Raw genomic sequence first — 18,314 nt, 5'->3', positions numbered from 1 at the left:
AGAGAGAGAGAGAGAGAGAGAGAGAGCGAGCGCTATTATATAGTTCATGGCTAATCTATTTTAAACTGCTCTACCAACTTGGAGTAGAGTAAGAACTCTGAACTCTAGAATTTAGCTACTTAAGACCTGACTTAAAGATAGTAAAAAGTGAAGAAAATTAAAGAAGATTGAGGGGGTAATCATCAAAACCTTTCAAGTCTGCCAATTACCGTAAGAATTTAAATTTAGGTTTCATGCTAAATATGAGAATTCTAAAGGAATATTGTGGTTGCCAATTTAAAAATATTACAGCTTAAGTCAAAATTACTTTTATCAGCTTTATTTACAAAGAGGTGGAATAGAAAGTGGAAAATGTAGATAAAAAGACAGTATTGCTTAGCTACAAATAGCCTGAGTTTAATCCTAATGTCTCCAGATTGCAAATGCAAATCTAAAAGTGAATCTCACCAGAATCCAAAGTCCTAATTAGTTGTAAGGGTTAAATGGTAGGAGTTTGATAAAAGTGAGGAGAGCAGTTTGATAAAACACTTAGATTAATTTGATAAAGATAGAAAATAGAAAGGAGGAAAGCAATATTATTATTCCAATACCCTATGACTATACTTAAATTCCTATCTAAAATTTCTAAAACTCTTCTTCTGTCTTCAAAGAACAAGTTCTTCTGCCTGATACTCTACTCTACTCTATAAATTATTCACTAACTACCTATGTTTCTAATAAACAAATGGCCACCACCCATGACCTCCTTAAATAAAGTTTTATCCTCCAACTGGCAGTAGTAAAACTTGTAGTCCCTTGACTGAGACAGATCCCCTCATCTCTCAAGATCCAAAGGCCAAAGCCCTCACTCCCAAATGCCTCCTGCTTTCAAGAGATCCAGAGGTAAAAGACCCCCAAATGTCAACTGATTTCTTCCTTGTATCTCTCATTATCTCCCTGTTCTTCAGCTCTTTCTCACAGACACCTGTCAGTTCTGTTCTACTTAGAAATCCTGCACTCTTGCCTCTTAAAGAGACAGAAGGAGAGATTAAGAAAATCCCTTTAACATTAATTAGGAAGCCGAAATTCAAAGAACCAGGAGATGCTGAAGAATCTGCAGAGAACCTTCAGTTTTTAAGGGTTAAATTGAATGGCTGGACAATAATTTTATGATATTATGTGGTCCCTAATATTTATTATATCTTGAGTCAAATTTATTTATAAATATTTACAAAATGGAGAGGAAACAATAAAGTAATGTGAAGAGGTTAGAGACGTTATCTATCCTATCAACCTAAATTGGGATTTACATGAGTTGCTGTAACACTTAAAAAACTTTTGAAGCTAATGAATTTTTGTCACAAGTTCTCCAGATCTAGCCACTCTTTCAATCTTGGCCGTAAGATTTTTAACAAAGTCTATAACTGCCACTATTCCAAAATTTGGCAGGAGAGCCCAGAAAAACCTCTGTACTGCTAATGAAGACCTTTTGGGTCTAAAATCTAGATCATTCTGGTGGAAGAGCAGAGTAAGCTGGAATTACAAATACAAAAACCATCCAGGAGCCACTAGGCTCTATGGGAAAATCCTTCCCACATCCTAGATGAGACAGATGAAATTATAGCCCATCAGAGGGTAATGAAACCCCTTGGGAAACCTCCCTCTGATGGTATGAGGCTGTAACAGAGTAAAAAGTATGTCTTTATATGTCCCAGCCACTGCAATTTGGAGGCGAAGATTAAAATAGTGAAAATCACTTCGTATGTCTCATCCATCACATTTTTAATAAATGCGGCGGTGAGGAATACAATAGTGCTATTGCACTTCACTTCAACTACTAAATAGGTCCTTACCTCTTGTTACAAACAACTCAAAGGTAGGCAAATGATCAGTCAAATGTAGTGATGCTACTAGATATATGAAAATCACTTCTGAATACCCCTTAAAATCAATTGAAATTTTCACCTCGTTAAATTCGCCAGAGGTTGTATAAAGGTTGTAACCAGTTTGATAGAGTCTATCCATTATCATCTAAGTGACAATTAACAAGGGCAAAAAGGAACAGAAGGCCATTAAGGCAACATGTGACCTCGATGGACCTGGTGACAAACCCAGCATCCTTAAGGACCTATGGATTTGCCACAGAAAAGGGTTTGTCCAAGTTGAGTATGGGCTTTTACAATGGTATTTTCTCCAGTCCAGTCAAATGGGGACAATAAAATAAAGACAATGTAATAGCACATATAGCTAATGGCCAAAACACAGTAGCTGAAAATGGCATAGTGAAATGGAACATTATAGATTAGATCAATATGTGAACTTAAAATCAAAATTAAATCTTAAAGCAAACAATCAGTAAATACAATATATGTTACAGGATATAGGCACTGAATTCAAGAGTCCTTTTATCCAATTCCAGTAACTGCCTTACAGAGACCTTTTCACTATTTGGAGGGGAACAAATTGAAACAGTTAATATAAATAATGGAGTCTGAAAATTCACCTCCAGACTCTTTAAGGTAACTTCCCCTCCCCAATATCATCATACATTTATATTCCTTTGGTCTGTGAATGGTTAAATTTTAGGGGTAAAACTTTGAACAAAAGTCAGGAAAGCAGCTTCTTAAATACAAAATGCTTAGTTTATTATTAGGAAAGTATGGATAGGAAATAGAAAGGAGGAAAGTGAGAGTAATCTTATAATAGCTTATAACTATACCCAAGATCCCAATCCTAAATAGGAATTTTCTAGAAAACCCTAAATCTATCTGCCTTCAAGGGCAGTGCTTTCTGCCAGAGCCAGGCTCTGGCCTAACTTTTCTATTCTGACTATCTAATAATTTACCCACTATCTATCTACCTATCTACCCAAGATAATCAACAATCAATAAGGCTATTGAGGCCTTAAATCCATTTCTCTGACTGCAAAAGTCCCAGAGAGTGAATGGCAGACACTCCTCTCCCTAGGGGACCCAGACACCAAAAGCCCCTTTTCCAACTGCCAGTGGTAAATGACTCTCAGCCACACCCTTCTAACTGCCACCAACTGACCGTTTGCACAGCAGGGAGGACTCTTAACTCAGAAATCTTTTTGCTCCCTTGTCTCTTAAATATAAAAAGGGAGAAATTGAGAAAAACTCTAACATATTCTCCTTGAGATTCATTAGGAGACTAGTCAGTCTCCCCAATGGATCTTTCAAACAAAAGTATCCTATACTCTTTATTTTAAACAGGGAGAAGTAAAGAGAGAAAGAAGGAAAGCAAAACAATTATTGCAATATGTAAGTCTCAAATAATATACAATTACAAATATTTCAGTTACAGAATCACAAAATTCATACTATACATAAATGAAACTATTATTATTATTATACTTTACAGAAATAAGAACCTAAAGATATTAATTCAAATACACCTTATAATTACAATGCACACAAAAAATACAAAAAATAAATAAGAGCCTTCTATACACATTATATACATCTAATATCTACCTTATATATGCATTATATACACCTAATATACATATATACACACACACACACACACATATACATCTAATATATCCCCCCTGAGGTGGATCTTGATCACCACTTATAACACTTTACTTACCATTTACCATTTACTTATCATTTAGTTAATTTTAACTTTTTCTGTAAAAGTATATCTATAACTTTTCTATAATCCTATAAAAGTATTATTATTATAATCATTTTTACATAGAACTAATAAATCCTATAACATAATATATAATAAATAACATAATAAAATATAATATTAATTATACTTACCATTACATTCCATTTTAAACTTTTATGTACGAGAAACCTTTTATTTAAATGCAAAGTTCAGAATCCTTAAAATAATGTCCATTTAGGGGGGCAGCTGGGTAGCTCAGTGGATTGAGAGTCGGGCCTAGAGACGGGGGGGGTCCTAGGTTCAAATCTGGCCTCAGCCACTTCCTAGCTGTGTGACCCTGGGCAAGTCACTTGACCCCCATTGCCTACCCTTACCACTCTTCTGCCTTGGAGCCAATACACAGTATTGACTCCAAGACGGAAGGTAAGGGTTTAAAACAACAACAACAACAACAACAACAAAAATAATGTCCATTTGTAGTAGTCCTTGTAGTAGTGTTGGTGCAAAAAATCTCTGGTTGTAGTCCACTGTCCTTGCAAATAATATCCTTGAAAATAGTCCAGTTGTCCTTGATGAGTTAAGTGTCCTTAAAAATAGAGTTCAGTTGTACCTATAATCTTATTCTTGATTCTCACCTCTCATCCATGATGTCCTCTCCTATCTTGATTACTGTAGGGGTTGTTAACAGTATTTGAAATGGAGTGGGTTGAAAATTCTTTTTATACACTGTATCCCCTGTAAGTTTTTAAATTTCACCTATAGTTCCTAGACCATAAAATGGAACTCTGCAAATTAGTGTTAAATACAAACATTAACATTTTTTACATCATTTGAAGCAAAGAACCATATTACAATGTATTTTAAAAGTTGGAGTTTTATCCACCTCCTGATTATCTAGAAAGAGCACTGGGAACAAATTTAGAGATTCTTCAGGTAGTTCTAATGTAATATCACTATCTTGAGTACATATTACCTTGGCTCTTAATTTACACAACAGATCTCTCCCCAATAAGTTCATAGGGGAATTAGGCAGTAGGAACAAATGCTCCATGGATGAAGGTCCAACAGACACCATTTCTGGCGAAAACTTTTGGACTTCCAAAGGTATTCCGGACACTCTGACGACATTAATAGAGCCAACAGTATTACAATCAGGTTAAGGTGTACTCATTAGCACAAATGTTGATGCCCCAGTATCTAGAAGACAATTGTATAACATATTCCGTACTTTCAGTGTCACACATGGTTCATTACTATCTAGGGGAGAGTGGACTGGGATGACTGGTGAAATGATATCAGTATCTGGAAAATCAAATATTTCACTATTTCATTCCAGAATTCTTTCTCCCCGGCAAACCTTCATAAAGGAACATGTGCACCCATCTGAGATTCCTCTCATTGAGGATTTACATTTTGGCTACTAAGTGGACATGCTCCATTACAGATATATTGTAACAAGTCATTTGCCTCAGTTTGGTTACTGTTTCTATCATTCCCATAATTTCCAAAATTCTCATTTTGGAAATTGTTTCTGTTATTATTTCTAAGATGGTTGTTCCTAGAATAGGTATTCCTAAAGTTCCCACTATTATTTCTAAAATTCCTGAATATTTGATTCCAGCATCTGCAACTTATCATCAGGTGTCCCCTTTATCCACACAAGTAACACAATGGCCTTTGGTTTGTATATATTCTCTTTGGGTTGTATATTCTCACACTGGAGCCACGGCTACTCCAAAACTTATATCACCTTTTTCAAGTTTATCAATTTTTCCCTTTAATGCTTTCATTTCCTTTCTTAATGCATCCACCAAATCACTATCATTGGAATCTTTCATTTCATGCCAATTATAAACATAAACTGCCATTCTCCTTAATTCATCAAGGTCCATATTCATCCATATAGGGCAACTGGTTTTGAAATAGTCCTTGACTACTTTGCAACAGTTTCTTAAAAACTGCCTTCTCAGTTGTCTAATGTCTCTCTTGTTATGTCAATGTTTATATATCTCCCTCCCAGTTCTATAAGTTTGTCCATGAACTGAGGATTTTCTATCTCATGTTTTAAATTTTCAAATTTTGTCCAAGTACTAAGTCTATCTGAACATGCTCTCATTGCATTCAAAACTGCCTCCCTATCATGACAATCTATCATAGTTTTTTCAATGTTAAAGTCCCAATGAGGATCATTCTCAGGCCAGTCAGCTGTACCCCACTCCTCAATAGTAAGCTTGATAACTTTATCCTTTTCCCTTTTAGTTAGTAACTCATCTAGAAGATATTCAAAATCAATCCAGGCTGGATCAAATTTCCTGAATATCTTCTCTAGCTTTTTTTAACACAGCTGTGAGCTCCTCCTCAAAAGAAGGAATACTGTGCTTCAATACCTCCATATCCTGATAGGTAAATGGTTTGTGGTACATAATAGTTACAAACTTGTTCTTCTTTGGATTTTAAGTTGGTACTTCTCTTAAAGGGAATAGGCTAGGTTTTGTATCTTCTTTCTTTTGTGTTTTATTTTTTTCAGCCTTGGTTGGAGAATTAGAAACAGTAGGAGAGTTAGTTTGAGATGAGAGAGATAGTTTCAGTCAATTTTAAGATACTACCTTCAACTTTAGAGATAGTTTCAGTTTGGTGGGCAATAGTCTAAGTCAACTGAGAGATGCAATCCTCAAGATATGCAAATCTAGTCTCCATTAATCTCTCTTTTAATTGTTTCTTTTTCTAAGTAAGGATTAAAATAAATACTTGATACAGATAGTACCAAGCACCATAGTTACATTCCTATCCTGTCCCTAATATTGGAAAAAACAGAAGATCAATAGATTAATCAAACACCTAGCTGGCTTGCCAGGCTGTGAAGGGTTAAATTTTGGGGGCAAAAGTTTGAACAAAAGTCAGGAGAGCAGCTTCTTAAACACAAAATGCCTAGTTTATTATGAGGAAAGTATGGATAGGAAATAGAAAGGAGGAAAATGAGAGTAATCTTATAATGGCTAGTAACTATACTCGAGTTCCCAATTCTAACTAAAATTTTTCTAGAAAACTCTAAATCTATCTGCCTTTGAGGACAGTGCCTTCTGCCAGAGATAGGCTCTGGCCTAACTTTTCTGCTCTGACTATCTAATAATTTAATCAATAAAGCTATTAAGGCCTTAAATCCATTTCTCTGATGCCAAAAGTCCCAGAGAGAGCGAGCCACACACACTCCTCTCCAAGGGGACCCAGACAACAAAAGCCCCCTTTCCAAATGCCAGCTGTAACTGACTCTCAGCCACACCCTTCTAACTCTCACCAACTGACAGTTTGCACAGCAAGGGGCCTCTTACTCAGAAATCTTTTTGCTCACCTCTTAACTATAAAAAGGGAGAAATTAAGAAAAGCTCTCATCAGGTCACACTTCTGGGGTTCCCCATACCCACACTGGACAGTGTGGATGAACCCCATCTGCTCTTTCATAGAGTAGCCAATGCTTGCAATTGTACTTCCTGTCCGTAGGTGGCTCTGCCCTAGTATGCACTGGCAAAAGTTAAGATGTTTGGGAGAGTAACCTTTCCTACTCTCCCCCCAAGGGTAAAAAGGCTAGCAAGTCTCTTGCTTCCACTCTCATGTGGGTAGGGACTGCTGCTCCCCACAATTGCACTCCCTAGCTATGTAGGCATGGAGTTAAGAGGGTGGAAGAGTCTCCACAGATAAAATCCTTTAGGAGTCTTAATTGTTGCTTAAAAGAAACACCCAGGCTTCCAAAGCAGTAGCAAGCAAGCAAGCAATTGTTAGCAATGCAATGGACAGGGGGATTTAAAACATTAGCTTCAGTGCAGAAAAGGGTTCTCAAGGATCCCCAGCCAGTGTGCTCAAGGGAAGTGGAGGCAGGCTCACAGCAACAGCAACAGAAGCTGTGGGCATGGGAGGAGCAGCAGTGAGGGCAGCAGGGGCTTTTAAAACTAATCTTTTTGTCTATTAAAAAAATTTCTCTACAAACTTAAGAGAGCAACAAGGGTTCTAAACTCCCAACTTCTGGTTCCCACAATGTAAAATTTAAATTAATATCCAATAACTTCAAGTATTATATTTTATAAAGTTTATTAATAATCACTTGAAGTAGAAAGAAAATAAACTAAGAGAAATAGAAGTTCAAACCTAATTATCTAACAAAAAGAAAACCCATGTGTGTAAATTCTCTTGGCCAGCATAAAGCCCGCAGCCGCAACCTCGATCATGGGGAGAACAGTGAGAGGCGGGGTCACACACAAACTTTATCTACAAAATGTAAGGATGTACAGTGAGAAGGAAAGTGGGAAGCTGAGATTTAGAGTTCTGAGGAAGAAATGCTAATTATACAATACAAAATAACCCCACATAAACGATCAGAATTTTTATATATTTCCAACAAAAATTAACAGCAAGAGTTAGAAAGAGAAACTCCATTTACAATCACACTAGACAATATAAAATATTTGAGAATCTTTTTGCCAAGACAAACAACCACAAAGCACTTTTCACACAAATAAAACGAAGTCTAAACAATTGGAAAATCATTAATTGTTCATGGGTAGGATGAGCTATTATAATAAAAATGACAATCCTAGCCAAATTAATTTGTTTATTCAGTACTATGCCTATCAAACTACCAAGAACCATTTTTAAAGAATTAGAAAAAATCATAACGAAGTTAATCTGGAAGAACAAAAGATCAAGAATATCAAGGGAACTAATACTAAAAAACACTGATCATCAAAACAATATGGTACTGTCTAAGGGACAGAAGGGTGGATCAATGGAATAGACTAGAGTAAAATGACCTCAGCAAGCTAGTGTTCGATAAACCCAAAGAACCAGATTTTTGGGACAACAACTCACTATTTGACAAAAACTACTAGGAAAATTGGAAAACAGTATAGGAAAAATTAGGTTTAGACTAAATTCTCACAAAAACCTTATACCATGAGAAGTTCACAATGAGTTAGAGCAACAGGAAATAGTATACCTGTCAGATCTATGGGAAAGGAAGGAAATTTAAGACAAAACAAGAGACAGGGAACATTACAAAATGTAGAATGAATGATTTTGACTACATTAAAGTTTGCATCAGTTCTCAAGTCTTTCCAGGTTTTTCTAAGTTCTTCCTAATTAAAGATAAAATAATAGGATTCCATTACAATAAGATGCCATCATTTGCTTAGCCATTTCCCAATGGATGAGTTTCCTCTTAATTTCCAACACTTTTGTCACCCCAAAAAGAGTACCTTTAAGTGTTCTGCATTTTTAATATATGTAGGTCTTTTTCCTTTTTGTTTTTTGATGCCTGTTGACATAGTTCCAAATTGATTTCTCAAGAATGGTTGAATTAGTTCACAACAACCCCAGAAGTTCATTCCTTTTTCAATCTTCACACATCTCCAAGTTTTTTTTTTCCTTTTCTGACATAATAACCAATCTATGTGGGCTGGTCCCTCAAATTGTTTTCATTTGCACATCTCCAAATGAGTGATCAACCTCCTCCTAAGGAAAACACATCAACTTGAGCACAGCCATTAGGTTTTGTTGCACTATAAATCCTGTGACATGAAATAAGAGATGTCTCTGGCTGAAAGCCTTCCTACAGGAAATTCATCTGAGACTGATCTATTCAGAAGACATTTACTCCTACTGAACAAGTTGTGGACTCTCCATTTCAATGTCTTTTTTCACTCATGACAGGAATAAGATTTCTATCCAAAAGGAATTCTTGCTTGGGAATAAGAGATGATTGTTGCCTGAAGCCCTTACCACACTGATCATATTCCTAAAGTTTCTCTCTAATGTGAATCCTCTTCTGTTAAATAAGCTAAAAGTGGAAAGTATAAGATCAGTCTCATTTATGAGGTTTCTCTCCAGGGGGGATTTTTTGACATGAAGGAACTGTGGAGCATTTGGAGAAAGACTATCTGAATTTATTACATTCAAAAGATTTCTCTCCAGTGTGAATTCTCTGATGCTTAGCAAGACTTACACTGTGTGTGAAAGCCTTTCCACACTGTGTACATTCATACGGTTTCTCTCCAGAGTGGATTCTCTGATGTGCAGCAAGATTGTCCCTCCGTGTGAAAGCCTTTCCACAATGTGTACATTCATAAGGTTTCTCTCCAGAGTGGATTCTATGATGTACAGCAAGATATTGCCTCTGTGTGAAAGCCTTTCCACACTGTGTACATTCATAAGGTTTCTCTCCAGTGTGGATTCTCTGATGTCTAACAAGATGACCCCTCACTGTGAAAATCTTTCCACATTGTGTACATTCATATGGTTTTACTCCAGAGTGGATTCTATGATGTTTAGCAAGATCTCCCCTCCGTGAGAAAGCCCTTCCACACTGTGTACATTCATAAGGTTTCTCTCCAGTGTGGATTCTCTGATGCTCAGCAAGACTCACCCTGTGTATGAAAGCCTTTCCACACTGTGTACATTCATAAGGTTTCTCTCCAGTGTGGATGCTCTGATGTGCAGCAAGACTCACCCTATGTATGAAAGCCTTTCCACACTGTGTACATTCATAAGGTTTCTTTCCAGTGTGTATTCTCTGATGCCTAACAAGAGAGCTACTCTCTGTGAAAGCCTTTCCACATTGTGTACATTCAAAAGGTTTCTCTCCAGTGTGGATTCTCTGATGTGCAGCAAGCTTACCCCTTCGTGTGAAAGGCTTTCCACATTGTTTACATTCATAAGGTTTCTCTCCAGAGTGGATTCTCTGATGTGCAGCAAGATTAACCCTCTGTGTAAAAGCCTTTCCACACTGTGTACATTCATAAGGTTTTTCTCCAGAGTGGATTCTCTGATGTTTAGCAAGATTACCCCTCTGTGTGAAAGCCTTTCCACACTGTGTACATTCATAAGGTTTCTCTCCAGAGTGGATTCTCTGATGTTTAGCAAGATTACCCCTCTGTGTGAAAGCCTTTCCACACTGCGTACATTCATAAGGTTTCTCACCAGAGTGGATTCTTTGATGTTTAGCGAGATCACACATACGTGTGAAAGGCTTTCCACACTGTGTACATTCATAAAGTTTCTCACCAGTGTGGATTCTCTGATGTCTAACAAGATCTCCCCTCTGTGTGAAAATCTTTTCACATTGTGTACATTCATAAGGTTTCTCTCCAGTGTGGATCCTCTGATGTGCAGCAAGACTCACCCTGTGTATAAAAGCCTTTCCACACTGTGTACATTCATAAGGTTTCTCTCCACTATGGATTCTCTGATGCCTAGCAAGAGAGCTACTCTCTGTGAAAGTCTTTCCACACTGTGTACATTCATGAGGTTTCTCTCCAGTGTGGATTCTCTGATGTCTAACAAGATGACCCCTCTGTGTGAAAGTCTTTCCACATTCTTTACATTGATAAGGTCTCTCTCCAGAATGGATTATTTGATAGGAACCAGACTCAGAGTTCTGACTGAAAGGTCTCCTACCTTTATTACTCACAGGAAGCATCTCTACATGTTTGCTTTCTGGATGTCTTATGAGATCTAAACTCGAGCCATAGGTGATTCTCCCTAGGTTATCTTGATATATAGTCATTTCAGAAGGCTTCTTATGCGAATGCTTAAATCTTACTTTTTCAGGAAAGATTTTGGTATTTTCACTATCCACACAACAGTTGTGTCCTGAGGTCAATTTCATATACTGATTTAGGACTGAATGTTGGCTGACTTTCTCTGCAACTTCATCAAATTCACAGTCACTCTTTGCATTTTTATTTACCTTGATATTAGAGTTAGAGATTACTCTCAAAATGAAGTGACAGGGACTGTTATTCATGCCTCTTGGAAGGCCAGATCGCTCCACAAAAAGGCTCAGCTTTGTAGACATCTCCTTCACTTCAAAATTGGTCTCTGCCTCTGAAGAAAAAAAAATGATATAAACACAAAACAAAAGCAGACACACACACACAAAATAGAAGTTCTTTCCTCTATTGGCAGTAATAAACTGATTTTTATTCTATTTCCTAAGGTGAAAAAGTAGTTTTCAAACTTAAATGAGCAGAACCAGACTTTGGATACACCATTTGGTCATAACTGTAAGATGGAAGATTTTAGAAATACTTTCACATAAAATAACAATGAAACCTCACAATGGATCTGTGAGATAGACAAGACCAAGACTCTCATTATACTTCATCATTCTTGTCATATGTAAATAATGGAAAAGTGACCTGACCAACAACTTCCTTGCAAGCAGACTACAACTAAAACCCTGTGCCTAAGCATGCTTTGTTCACAGTTCTGAACAATCTTTGTCCAGTGTCCTTTCTGTCTTTCCTTTTAAAGTCACTCACTCAGTAATCTTAGAATTTTGTCAATCTCAGGAAACCTTCCAGATATTTCGTTCCCATCATTTTGAATGCATTATCATATGGTCATACTTGGTAAATTTTATATGGTAAGCTGAGAAATGACTTCACTCTTTTTAACTCTCATGCAGCAATTTTCAAAGTTCAATATCAATTTTCTTCTTTTCTCTGCAGATGCAAAAATATCATATGCCATTAAGAGCAGGCATACTTACAATCTACCATATATTATGTCTCCTACTCTTTACTGAGTCTATCATGCATATCTTAGGAAGTAAACAGTATAATTCAGGGTTGGTCTGCCAGCCCCTACCTCTAGCCCTCCCTTCACAACAGATAAAAGTTTTTTTGGGTAACAGCCCTTATACACCCACTTTCAACTCACTCCCTGGACAGGAGATCTTTGGGCCTTTTTTTCTCTAGAAGACATGGTGATTCCCCTCACTGAAAACAGGAGATAAAATTTGCTCTTGGAACTGGAAACCCTGGACATAAGGAAGAACAAAGGGGTCAGGAGAGAAAAATAAAAAATGTGGTCCTCTTAATGGACCTCAATTGTTCCTCTTCTAATCTTGGTTACATTTGTTTCATTTGTTCAAAACAGTTTAAAGTTGTTATACTTTAAATTATTCATTTTACATCTTATAATGTTCTCTATCTCTTGTTTGGTCAGAAATTCTTCCTTTCTCCATAGATCTGCCAGCCAAACAATTCTATATTCCCTGAATTTACTTATAATTTCACCCTTTATGTCTAAATCATATGCCTATTTGGACCATATCTTGATATAGGGTGTGAGCTATTGGTCTATACCTAATTTTTGCCATATGGTTTTCTAGTTTTCCAAGCACTTATAATTTCCAAGTATTTTTATAGGGTCACTTTAGACAATACAATATATTTGGGAATGTGCCAAGTGAAGTACAAGAATTATATAAACACAACTAGAAAACACTTTTCACACGAATGAAACTAGATCTAAATCACTGAAGAAACATTAATTGCTCTTGGGTAAGATGAGCTAATGTAATAAAAATGAGAGTATTACCTAAATTAATTTACTTATTCAGTGCTCTACCTAACAAAAGAGAAAAAATATTTAATAGAATGGAAAAAATAATAACAAAATTGATCTGAAAGAACAAAAGATCAAGAATGTCAAGAGGATCAAAGAAAAACAATGTGAAGGATGTTGACCTAGCAGGACCAGATCTTTAACTATACTATAAAACAGTGATAATCAAAATAATATGGCATTAGCTAAGAGATAGAAGGGTGGATCAATGGAATAGACTCGGGTAAATGACTTCAACAATCTAGTGTTTGATAAACCCAAGGATTACAGCCTTTGGGATAAGAACTCAATATTGGACAAAACTTGCTGGGAAAATTATAAAGCAGCATGACAAAATGAGGTTTAGATCAATTTTTCACACTTTATACCAAGATAAGTTCACAATGGGTATATGACTTTAACATAAAGAATGAAATTATAAATAAAGTCAGGGAATGAAAAATAATATACCTGTTAGATCTATGGAGAAGGGAAGTATTAAAGACCAAGCAAGAGACAGAGAACATTACAAGATGCAAAATGAATTATTTTGACTACATCAAATTAAAAAAGTTTTGTACATACAAAACCAATGAAATCAAAATTAGAATGGATGCCTCAAAAACTGGAAAAATTTTTATAACAAATTTCTCTGACAGATCTAATTTCTCAAATATACAAAGAACTAAGTCAAACTGATGAAAAACTAAACCATTTCCCAATTCACAAATGGTTAAAGGACAAGAATTGGCAGTTTTGAGATAAAGAAATCACAACCATCAATAATCACATGAAATAATGTTTTTGATCCCTTCTGAATAGAGAAATACAAATCAAAACAATTCTGAGGTAGCATCTTAAAGGTAATAGAGTGGTCAATATGACAGTAAAGGAAAATAATAAATGTTGGAGAGGATGTGGCAAACAAAATTGGGACATTAATGCTTTGCTAGTGGAGTTGTGAATGGATCCAACCATTCTGGTAGGCAATTTGGAACTATGCTCAAAGGGTTTTAAAATAATGCATGCCCTTTGATCTATCAATACCACTACTAGGTTTGTATGCTCAAGTGATTAAAAAAAAAAAAAAAAGGGAAAGAATCTGTTTGTACAAAAATATTATTAGCTGTGCTTTTCTGGGTAGCAAAGAATTGGAAAATGGGTAGGGGGGGGTCCTCTCCACTGGGGAATGGCTGAACAAATTGTGGCAAATGATGGTGATGGAATATTATTGTGCTATAAGGAATAATGAACAGTTTGATTTCTATAAGAACTTGAAAGACCCACATGAATTGATGGGGACTGAAATAAGGAGAACCAGGAAAACACTGTACACAGAAACTGAATCGTTGCTAAAAGGAATGCAATGATCCAGGACATTCCAAGGGGCTTATGACAAGGAATGCTATTGACATCTAGAAAAAGAACTGTGAGAGTAGAAGTCCAGACTAAAACATGTAACTTATCACTCATTTATATGGATTTTGGTTTTAAAAGACTACCCCATTACAGAAATGAATAACATAGAAATAAGTTTTGAATGATAATATAGGTATAATATTCCAGTGCAATTGAATTTCAACTCCAGGATGGGGGAGGGAAGAGGGGAGGGAGAGAAAATGAATCATGTAACTATGGAAAGAAATTTAAAAAGAAAATTAAAAGAAAAACTTGGAAAGATCTACATAAATTGATACAAGTGAAGTGAGCAGAACCAGGAGAACACTATACACAGTAACAGCAATATTGTATGATGATCAATTGTGAAAGACTTCACTCTTCTCTGCAGTACAATGAACCAAGAAAATTCTGAAGGACTCCCCCTGACCCCCATTTATAGATTTATTTGCTTATTTATTTATTTATTTATTGAAAAACCTTACCTTCTGCCTTGGAAGGCAGAAGAGTGGTAAGGCCTAGGCAATGGGGGTCAAGTGATTTGCCCAGGGTCACACAGCTGGGAAGTGTCTGAGGCCAGATTTGAACCTAGGACCTCCCATCTCTAGGCCTGGTTATCAATCCACTGAGCTACCCAGCTGCCCCCTTCTGAAGGACTTATGATGAAAAATGCTATGGTCCTTCAGAGAAAGAACAAATGGGGTCTGAATGCAGATCAACACAGACTGTTCTTCATTTTATTTTATTTATACATGTTCTTATTTTAGGGTTTTAGCTTTATAGGAATCTTCTCTCACAACATGATGAAAATGGAAATATCTTTTGTATAACCTGGATCCAATTAATTAGTATCTGAGGGAGGAGAGAAGGACACAGTTTGGACTCAAAACTTTGGAAAACATGATAAAAATTGTTATTATATGCAATTAAAGAAAAATAAAACTGTTTATTACTAAAGCTTACATTTCTAGTACAAAATTAAATAGTCTTGATAATATGCATCCTTTCTTCAGTCCTGATCTTACTGAGAAGGTTTTTAAATGATCCCCATTGCATATGATACTTACTGATGGTTTTAGATAGATACTTATTATTTTAAAGGATGTCCATTTTATTGCTTTGCTTTCTAGGATTTTAAGAGGAATGGGTATTGTATATTGTCGAAGGTCTTTTCTTCATCTACTGAAATAACCATGTGATTTCTGTTAGATAGCTTATTGATATAGTCAACTATGCTGATAGTTTTCCTAATATTAAACTAACCTTTCATCCCTGGTATAAATTCCACCTGGTCATAGAGAATAAACTTTGTGAGCTGGCTAAGATTTTTGCATCACTACTCATTAAGTAAATTTGCTAAGAGTTTTTTTTCTCCTGGCTCATCCCACAGCATCTTATTTGCATCACACTAACAACTTTATAGGACAGCTTTGCTTATTTTGCCAAATTATTTAAATAGAAGTTAGATTAATGCTCTAATTTATTTGCCCCTTTTTTCTTTAAAAACAAACTTCTAGTCTTATTTGTTAGTTCAAAAGTTCTTTTACTTTTACTTTTTTTTTTTTTTTAATTATTAAACCCTTAACTTCTGTGTATTGGCTCCTAGGTGGAAGAGTGGTAAGGGTAGGCAATGGGGGTCAAGTGACTTGCCCAGGGTCACACAGCTGGGAAGTGTCTGAGGCCGGATTTGAACCTAGGACCCCTCCCGTCTTTAGGCCTGGCTCTCAATCCACTGAGCTACCCAGCTGCCCCCTGTTTCTATTAATTCTTATTGACAATACTTTTATTGCATTATGATCTGAAAAGGTTGCAGTTATTACTTTTGGTTTTTTGCATTTCATTTTGAAGTTTTTATACACTGCTGCATGGTCTTTTCCATATTTTCTATGAGCACCTGAAAAGAAGATATGTTCCTTTTCTATATCAGTCTGTTTGCTTCAGATATCTTATAAATGTAACTTGTCTAAAATTTCATATATTTCCTTTATTCCTTTCTTGTTTATTTTTTGGTGAGAATTCTGATAAAGGAAGGTTTAGATCCCCTATCAGTAAAGTTTTATTAGCAATTTTCTCCTTATTTTCCTTTAGTTTCTACTTTAAAAATCTGGAGGCTATATCAGTTGGTACATATATGTTAAGAACTAATATGGTCTCATTTAATCAAGATGTAATTATCAACCTTATCTCTTTTAATTAGATCTATTTTTGCTCTAGCTTGGTCTGAGATTATAATTGTTAATCCTGCTTTTCTTATTTGAGTGGAAATCCAATAGTTTACCCTCCATCCCCTTCCCTTTACTCTCTGCTTCCCAACCTTAAGGGGTGAACATGGGAAGTACTAATGAAGGCTTAATAAGGGTCTGGGGTCTTCAAGTTTGTCTTCTGCCCAGGTACGGGTAATAGAGCAGTATGTAGGGGATGGATTTTCTGCATTCTCCTTTGCCCAGTTTTACATCCAATTCCTCTTCGTCCCCAGAAATAGATCCTTTCTACTTTCCAGTAGTTTTCCTCAGGAGCCTCACCTTACTCTGACCTTTTGTTCATTCTATGATTTTAGAATTCTAGAAGCACTCTTTTAAGGTTCATTTGAGATTCTCAGGGTAGTTCCAGCTTTTCCTTCTGCTAGGCTGCCTTCTTGGAACTGCCTCCCAATTAACACTTCTTAACAAAAAGTCCTTCCTAAATACCCCTCATCCCACATAGGAAGGGGCTGCCTTGGCAGGTAGAGTATCCTCTTCAATGCCCATCTGCATGGAAAATCTGCCTTGATATTAACAGAGAATTTGCAAAAAAAAAATTCAGGTCTAATTAGAAGGTCAACTAGATAACTTTTGTGATTAACTTCAGGAACGTAAATCTGTAACACTGTTTTAAGTTTTCACCTGAAGCTTAATAAAATAGAAGAGAGACAATTTCAGGAAAAGAAAGGAAAGTCCCAGCTTCCCATCACAGAATTCAAAGACTTTTTTTTAAAAAATGAAACTAGGCAGAAGAACTCTGTGCATAGATCAGCACTTTTGCTTTTTTAATCATTGACAAAGGCTTAAAATCCTGTACCTTCAACATGGAATTAAGACATTCTCTTAATGGCAGATTAAGAGTTAACAGAAGAAATGGTCCTTACCAACGAAGAGTACATTCTGCACATTCTCCAGCATGACTTCCCTGTACAGCTCTTTCTGAGAAGGGTCCAACAGGCACCACTCCTCCTGGGTGAAGTCCACAGCCACATCCTTGAATGTTATTGACCCCTAAACCAGCAAAAGTCACAAGATTTAGAGCTGAACCTGCAGAATTCATTCAATCCAGGCCTCATCAACTAACTTGAAGAAACTAAAGCACACAAGGGACTCACCCCAAACTTTTCACCTTGAAGAGTGTCAGAACCAGCTCTGGAGACCAGTCATTTAGAACCCAATGGAATACTGATAAAGGCATTTTGTGCCTGAAGTGAGAATCATGTTGGAAGAATAAAGACTGTAGAAGTGTCTCACTCTGAAATGCTTTTCCCTATGGAATTAGGGAGAGGGTATGTGCTCTCTGAGGGAGGAAGGAGATTCTGTGGAGAAGAGAGAAGGTGAACTGAAATCCCTCCTCCTCACAAACATTTTTTTGAAGTTTGGGAGAAGGAAACAATTATTGGGTATTCTGGGGAAAATATTACCAATGATTAATAAGGAGAAAACAACAAAAAAGCAATTCTCTACTTAATTTCCTAAAAGGCTGACATACTCTTAACTAACTGAAAGCAAAAAGAGAACTCCAGAGTTAGAAATGAAGAAAAACAATCATTTGTGGTTATATTGACAATTTGGCAAAACACTGGGTATGATGTGCCAAAACATCCTGTTTTTGCTTTATGATGACTGTCATTTTTTACTAGAAAACATTCAGTCATTTTATATTTAGTTACAGGAGAG

The 18,314-nt window shown here is 36.2% G+C and overlaps 1 pseudogene; it reads right to left on the bottom strand.

Annotated features, from left to right (window-relative positions):
• Positions 1-9,541: 9,541 nt before the first annotated feature.
• LOC123240731 overlaps positions 9,542-18,314 on the bottom strand; it is a 139,440-nt pseudogene continuing 130,667 nt past the window's right edge.

Source organism: Gracilinanus agilis, chromosome 3, assembly GCF_016433145.1.
Source record: "Gracilinanus agilis isolate LMUSP501 chromosome 3, AgileGrace, whole genome shotgun sequence".
Classification (NCBI taxonomy): domain Eukaryota; kingdom Metazoa; phylum Chordata; class Mammalia; order Didelphimorphia; family Didelphidae; genus Gracilinanus; species Gracilinanus agilis.
This window is presented reverse-complemented; position numbering and strand designations above follow the sequence as displayed.